This window comes from Apium graveolens, chromosome 2 (assembly GCF_009905375.1).
Source record: "Apium graveolens cultivar Ventura chromosome 2, ASM990537v1, whole genome shotgun sequence".
Lineage (NCBI taxonomy): Eukaryota > Viridiplantae > Streptophyta > Magnoliopsida > Apiales > Apiaceae > Apium > Apium graveolens.
Window position 1 is genome coordinate 188,827,408 of NC_133648.1, and position 7,803 is coordinate 188,835,210.

At 33.8% G+C, this 7,803-nt stretch overlaps 1 long non-coding RNA gene across 4 annotated transcripts; it reads right to left on the minus strand.

The window, feature by feature from the left end:
* Positions 1 to 3,288: 3,288 nt before the first annotated feature.
* Positions 3,289 to 6,455, minus strand: LOC141708022 (uncharacterized). Of its 4 annotated transcripts, none has more exons than XR_012569308.1 (4): positions 6,128 to 6,455; positions 5,890 to 5,954; positions 3,723 to 5,818; positions 3,289 to 3,508 (listed from the first exon to the last, which is right to left on the minus strand). It is a non-coding gene; the product is annotated as an uncharacterized LOC141708022 (long non-coding RNA). The 4 variants fall into 4 exon arrangements; XR_012569306.1 differs by having other exon boundaries at positions 3,723 to 3,871; positions 4,250 to 5,954; XR_012569307.1 differs by having other exon boundaries at positions 3,290 to 3,508; positions 3,723 to 5,799.
* Positions 6,456 to 7,803: the final 1,348 nt, after the last annotated feature.

Consider the following 7,803-nt stretch of genomic DNA (forward strand, 5'->3'; position numbering starts at 1 on the left):
CTAGGATCCTGGTCGAAGCCCAGGTCGTGAATCCTAGTCGAAATCTAACGACCAGGAAAGAAATAAGCACAGAATTGTCGACCTAGATCCAGGTCGAAGGTTCGACTAGGATCCTGGTCGAAATCCAGGTCGTGAATCCTAGTCGAAACCTTACGACCAGGAATCACAATGAGGACAAATTTTCGACCTAGATCCAGGTCGAAGGTTTGACTAGGATCCTGGTCGAATTCCAGGTCGTGGATCCTAGTCGAAGTCATTCGACCAGTAATGCAAGGCTGGCCCAAAAATTCGACTAGGATCCAGGTCGAAGTTTCGACTAGGATCCTGGTCGAAAAAGGGCTGGAAATTTGAAAAAAAATGTGGAAAATTGCAGAAAATTTGGAAAAAACCCAGAAAAAAGTAAAATTCCTGAAAAAATACCAGAAAATTCCTAAAAATAGGGAAAAGGTAAGGAAATAAGGAGGGAAGTTTTTAACAAACCCTGGAGCCGCGTACAAGGCAAATCATTGTAAACGTGTAGGTCGCTCCACACTTTACGCAAAATGATACCCTGTAAGGGAATAAATGAACTTAACTTTCGCGAAATCTTATACGGTTTCCCAAAAGTTGGGTGGCAAATAATAGGGATAAATAAATCCTGATTACACAATTAAATATTACAGTAATTATAAATGGTTTGGGCTGCAAGGCCCAATAAGAAGATGTATGATATTCAGACCAAAATGGTCAACACACTGATCAGGCCCGATGGACCAGATCAGGCCTGATGGAACAAAGAAGGCCCAAAAACTAGGAATATTAATTAATTTCGTAATTAATTAATAAGGGAAAAATCAGCTATTAAGAAGAGTCCCGATAAGGATATAAATCCTTGTAGATTAGCCTTAAAGGGACCTGAAAGGATAAGGAATCAGTTTCCTACTATTTAAGACTCCAAAGTCCATTCTAATTATGAGACTTGCCCACCAAGTCTCCTATATCAAGTCCAATTATAAGAACCACCAGCATTTATATAAGGGGCCTCACCCCACAAATCAGAACTACGTTTTTTGACTTGATCCTAGGCAATCAGCAAGGTACGTAGGCATCTTGTCAAGGCAGATTGAGTCACGAAACACAAGAGCAGTCAAATCGAGCCTCGAAGCTCACGTTCCTTATTAATAAATACAGCAATTATATATATTAGTTTTTAATCCATAACAGCTTCTTTGTTCTCGAAAACCCAGTTAAATAGGCTACCACATTCCATTTGTATCCACTCGACGCATGTGACTGTGTTGTCACTGTCAACAGATATTTGAATTCTTTATCCGTCGGGTTTATGATCATCCGTCGAGACATTGATCATCCGTCGGGTTGTTGATCATCCGTCGAATTCATTGTTTGTTCATCCGTCGGGTAGCAATCAGGCACTTGACTTCATTTCATTTATACAGAATTACAAGACATCATCTATATACATTTAATTAACCTATTCTGCATATCTAACTGAGGTCAACATGACTCAAATACTACTACAGATTCTAAACAATGTGTATGCAGAAATATGCTACAGACTTATTGTTACATAAGCTACTCACTCGATGGATAATAAGTCATCATCCATCGGGACTATATTGAGTCATCCGTCAGGACTATAAACCTTATCCATCGAGTGCTACATAATTTCACTAAGTAAAATCTACCAAGATGTTTTGTTCATGTAATCATCAAGTACACAACATATACACAATAATCTTCCAAGAGCAGTAGGGGAAAAATATCTGATAATGTATCAGATGTAAAATGCTACTTCATTCGGATAAAACTTATAGACCCTGATGATGTGAAAGATCCTATTTAATTGTATATAGGGATATTTCACATCACAGGGAGTTTTATTCGAATGATGTAGATGAAAAGGTTTTTAGCACATAAACGCAACGAAAAACGTAAATTTAAATCTTAAAAATCGAAACCCTCCAAAGGATCCATGCAAAAAACAATATTTAATTCGTAGTTCAGTATGTTTACCTTAAGAAGCTTTACGTTAATGGAAAAATGGAGGTCTTGAATGATCACCACGTTGCCCGTCGCTAGAACGATCTACGCCTTGAAGGTATCCACACAAATGATCTCCCGGAGGATGGGCGTGTACTAGCACGTTCTTGAGGATGCCTTCTTACTCTCTCTTTCTCTCTTCAAGCTGCTAGGGTTTATGTTTTTATCAAATAAAACGTGTAACCCTAATTCTATTAGAAAAAGATATTATATAGGCAAGAGCTAATGGGCCTCCAACCCTAAACTGAATATTAGAGTTATTATTATTATTAAATTTAAAATTCTAATTATTGTATTATTAAGTCTCACTTAATCATCCAATTACTTAATTTCAGATTTATTATATAATTCGAATTTCCTATTTATTTAATTAATTAAGTCACACTTAATTAATAACAAATAATTCAAATTACTTACATTTAATTTAAATATGAATTTAATATTAAATAATCCTCCAATCATTCTTTATGTGACCCTTTAGGTTATTATTACGTTGGCAACAATTTTAAATCTAATTTAAAATCATAAATAATGAGCGGCATCTAGTAATACATCATTGTTACCCAAGTAATAATAATTAAATCGGTGATCAATTAAACCTTTCGTGAATAATGTACAATGTAATATAATCTCTTTAGCCTTATATTATAGATCAAACTCGAGGCATGCATTATGTCATCCTCTTTAACGTTCAATTCTTCTTTCCTTGATCAATGAGTAAACTATTAAACAAATCAGTATTTGAGCACGACCATGCATTTTATAGTCTTACTCAATCAAGAGGCCAATAATATCACTCCTTAAATAAAGGAGGGCTAAATCTCATCTAGATCATTCATATTTCTCATACGATTCATAATATACCCAATGTCTACTTTTATTATTACCCGGTCAAGGATAACTTTTAATGGTATCAAAGTATATTAATTCTCGTATAGAAATATAATGATTTCAGGTCAAAGGACCAATACATCATTATCACTATGAGATTAACTTATGACACTATAAACATGTAGTATCTCACAACGGGTCAATCCAGCACCATGTATTTAATACATGTGCCTGTGTTTTGACTTTAGTATCACCATACCGATGATCAATGAGATATGATCATCAGCCAACAAACACACTAGTCTCAATGTATTTATTATCGTCCCTTAACAATAATACTTGACTAGGGATCTTTCAGAATATCAATACTATTCTCATAATCTCATTTCTAAGTCACGTACTTAGAGATATAGATTTACATATCATATTCCAAGGACATTTATTAATCTAACATCTTATCGCAGAAAATAAAGATATAATAAATTACTAAAGAATAATCCATATAATCATAATTAATAATCCAAATGTTTCATAATATAAACATAATAGTGTTGTCTCTAGGGCACACACTAACAGTAGCATCTTACGTCTGATACAATGTGAGATTTTTTCTCGTCTTTTCACTTTCCATGCTGGCCTACGTCAAAGGAATATATTCAATGTCAAAGGAACATCACAATTTACACAAACATAAGTACTCTTCATAACATGCAATGCAAGTATAACTATACAATTATATAACTGAAGTTTTTTTCTCTGACAATTTAAAAAATAAACTATTAATCTTGTTGCAGGGGTATAATTTATAGGTATCTAATCTTGATGCAGGGTACAATTTACTAGTGTAGTACCTCTGTCGTAGTCGCGCTCCCCTAGAGATTAAAACTGTCAACTATCAGCCGCATTCAAGATGTGATCCCAAAAGTTGGGGTGTTTTGCCACTTTAAACTCGAGCTCTTATGGAGTTTGGGTGTTTTGCAGAGACCTGGAAAGTAATTCCCTGGAATAGGACAGTGATAAATCCGGAAGATGATAACAAGCAATAATAAAAAAATATTAGAAAGATAAAAAATATAAATTAACAAAAATAAACAAAATAAATGGATATCAAAGAAGAAATCCATTGTTATGTAGTTTGGTCCTAACAATCCACACCTGCCACAAATATAAGCAGAAAGAAAGGCCGCATAGATGACTAAGAGTTTTTCTTTGATAGTAGATGTTCAAGAATACAAAGAGGGTCTGTGATGCTATATTAAACTAAGATCACATTGAATTCTACTTTGGTATTTTCCCTACTAAATCATACTCTGATTACCAATCAAACACGTTCATAATACTATTTTCACCATTCGAAAGAAGGAAATAAGATTCATACCACCAGTATATCCAATCATTAGCCAAAGAAAGTATCCATCTCACAAGCCCCTCTTTTTTGCTTTGTCAAATCTGCACAACCGCATCATGAAAATTCTACTAGAAGTGAAAAATCCTAATATATTTCCTTTAGTCATACTAGTGTTCCATTAGAACCGTAACTAGTTTGTACCATGTTATTATTGCCACATCATGAATTCGTCGTAGACCTTAGTAGGGAGAGCATAATTTATATTTTAACTTTAAAAGATGTCTACTTGAGAGTAAGCTTATGGAAAATAAAGGTAATCTACAAAGTTATTTCTGTATTTTCCAAGTGATCTATGATCATATAATAGTTAAGGTCTACGATGACATGTCTTGATATTGACAACATTTAGTGCTCTGTGACAAGAAAATATTTTCTTTTAGTAAGAAGAAACAATAGTATCACAAAAAACAAGTATATTACTCAAGGTGATTTATTAAAAAACACTGCATTGTTACTCCTTCAATTCTAATACGATGGATCTGCAAGTATTATCGGTCGTAGGAGGTTCAAGAATTAAATTGAAAGAAGTACTGAAATGAAAATGCAACAAGCAGACCAGGGAAGAGTATGTCTCCCGAAGCCAATCATGTTATAACCATCATAGGCATCAAAAAATTTAGGGGATCTTAATAGCATCGGTATGGATTCACCACCACTATTATCACCTTTGGTAACCTACATATCTCATATGACAAACTATGAGCACAAAACGCCACCATATAGAGCATTTGTCAATACACATATATGGAGTATACTATAACTATATAGTTGCGCGAGCATAATATACACTAAAGAAATACATACACACATATATACTCTAGACAGAGCATATATTCAGGCAGCCATTTCATGTATTGATGACTATACTACATATTAGCACCTCCTTTCAACCTTAAAGTGATAGATGTACTAAATGAATTAACTGATCATCAGGCCAGTATTTAAATTAGAAGTGTTTAGCTGTTCATGCTCCACACTAGTAAATAAATCAATCCAACGCTTGTACAAATGTATATGTCTATCTAGACCAGAATTTCTAATAGCACCCTCTCGAGTGCTCGATGAAGCAAACTATACAAATGTGTCCCATCCAATACTTGGACAAATGTATATGTCTATCTAGACCGAGAACCATGTTTATCCAGTATTTTGTTCTAGCACAACCACATTAGCAAAAGAAAAAATGAGTTAGAGTTCTGGAACAACAGACCACTTTCAACTATGCAAAAATCACTCAACTAAAGTTTTTTGCTAAATCAAGATTATCCTCAACGAGTCCCTGCTAAACACAAGCACTTTTACTAAGCTTGCTGCTCAATAAAACTGGCTTACCCAAGCTTGCTGCTCAATAAAGCATTAGCATAAAAAAATAACACGTCTTTTACCAAACAACCAACTCTGTGAAGCCAATTTAAATCGCTTACTAATAAATAGAAAAAATTGAGGACAAAACTTACCTCCAGATTTTACTGCTGAACCCCACTTAAAATGGCATTCACGAATACATCATCAAAACCATCCTACAACACAATCATAGCTCTATTTTCTCAAGTTTAACATAAGTATCTAACACAGGAAAAAGTAATTAATGTGATAAAAAAACTCTTTACTTCAGAATCAGCTGCATTTAGAAGACATTTAACCGTATTCACCGTCCCCATTCCAAAATAAGTATCTAAAACCATACAAAAAACAATGAATTTCGCACTTTAGCAAACAAACACAAAATTCATACATAAGTATCTAAAGCCAATAACATACAGTTTTATCCTTACATTAATTACATACCGCTAAGAATCGAGTGCTCAAAAAGAAATAAAATTGAAAAATAATTTGAAGAACACTTACAAATTAGGGATCGATTGAAATATTTAGGGCTTGTAATACTCGATTGAAACTTATAGTGACTCGATTCAAGCTTAGGCTTGTAAAGACTTGAAGAAATCGTATTAAGTATTGCACAAATCGATTAGGTAACAATCAATTAAGATTAAAATTCAATCGATTAACAAATATTAGACAACAGAAAGGGAAGTAGAATTAGGGAAGCAGAGAGATAGAGAAATGAGAGAGTAAGAACTTGAGAGTCTTTTTAGAGAGAGAAGTTGAGAGTCGAGAGAGGAGAGAGGAGAAAGAGATGAGAGAGAAAAGAGAGACAAATGTTTTGACTCTGATATCATTTTGGCTCCGCCTCAAAATTTTGTTTCCCGCGTTGCTTAAATATGCAGCCCGCCTAGCAAATTTTATTTTTTCACATTCTCTTTTCAATTTTTATGAATATTGTAATATTTTTGTTAAATTATAGGTATTGTAATTATTAGGGAATTTCATTTTTTTAATTCTATATTCAATTTTTCTGAATATTGTAATTTTTTTAAATTATAGGTATTGTAGTTATTATAATAATTTCTTTAGTTTTAAAATTTTAAAATATATTCATTTAGTTTTAAATTTATATAAAGTATTTCAATATTTATAAAATTTGAATAATTTAGTTATTTTGCGGACATTTACTTTCTGCAAAACTCTATAAGTTATTTTATTCAAACAATCATTTTTTAAAAATAAATTTAATTTTAAGTTAAAATTTAAAAAATAAAAATATAATACTCTTGGAAACACGACCGCATGTGTTGCAAAAGGGAAGAGGTCTATGCCAACACCAGAGATCAATTGAGCTATAACAACATGTTTCTATAGCTATAGTAACACCAAAATCTGGGTGTTGTGATAGGGTCATAGTTTCATATCTATTGCAATATTTTTTAAGGCAACACTAGCAAAAAACATGCAAATAGGTCATCTATGGCGTAGTGAAGGTAACTTTCACAGAGGACGCTCTACCTCAACAAGATTTTCATCCTTCGAGCACGTGTCCTCTGTAAGAAGAGCATCTACCTCCACAAGGGGTATCATCCTTGGAGGGTGCGTCCTCTGTAAGAGGAGCGTCCATGTGGCGCCCTCCAAACCCGGGTCAGAAGTTTGGGGTCCACAACACACACACAATATGAAACCTGTATATAAAATACTATTTGCAATGATCCTGCTTTACACAACCACGGATCGCAACAGATTAAAGTATGAAAATAAGCCACAACCTTAACTTTTATTACAATGTACCAACCCCGACTAGTTTAACTTACAACTGATAATAAAATTATTCTTACAATCTTGCTAACTCAACTACCATATAAAGCTCCTGCTAGCTCGATCCAACTCAATCTGGAATCCTAGATCGTACACTGGACTGGGAAACCTCACTATCAACCTTATCCTTCTTAACTGTAGAATACATAAAAAGATTCACAAGAGTGAGCTAACTAGCTCAGCAAGTCATAATAACAATATATAAGGTTAAACAATGATCAAATGAGATGATTTAGAAGAATCAAATTTCTTGTTAAACAATCATTAGAATTGGATATTCATTTTAAGTTTTAAAACCAAGGTTAGGCTGCTGATCAGTCACGCACTAACCCCGAGCAAGGCACGCAGCTCTGCTCTAATTACTGGATCCAAGGCAC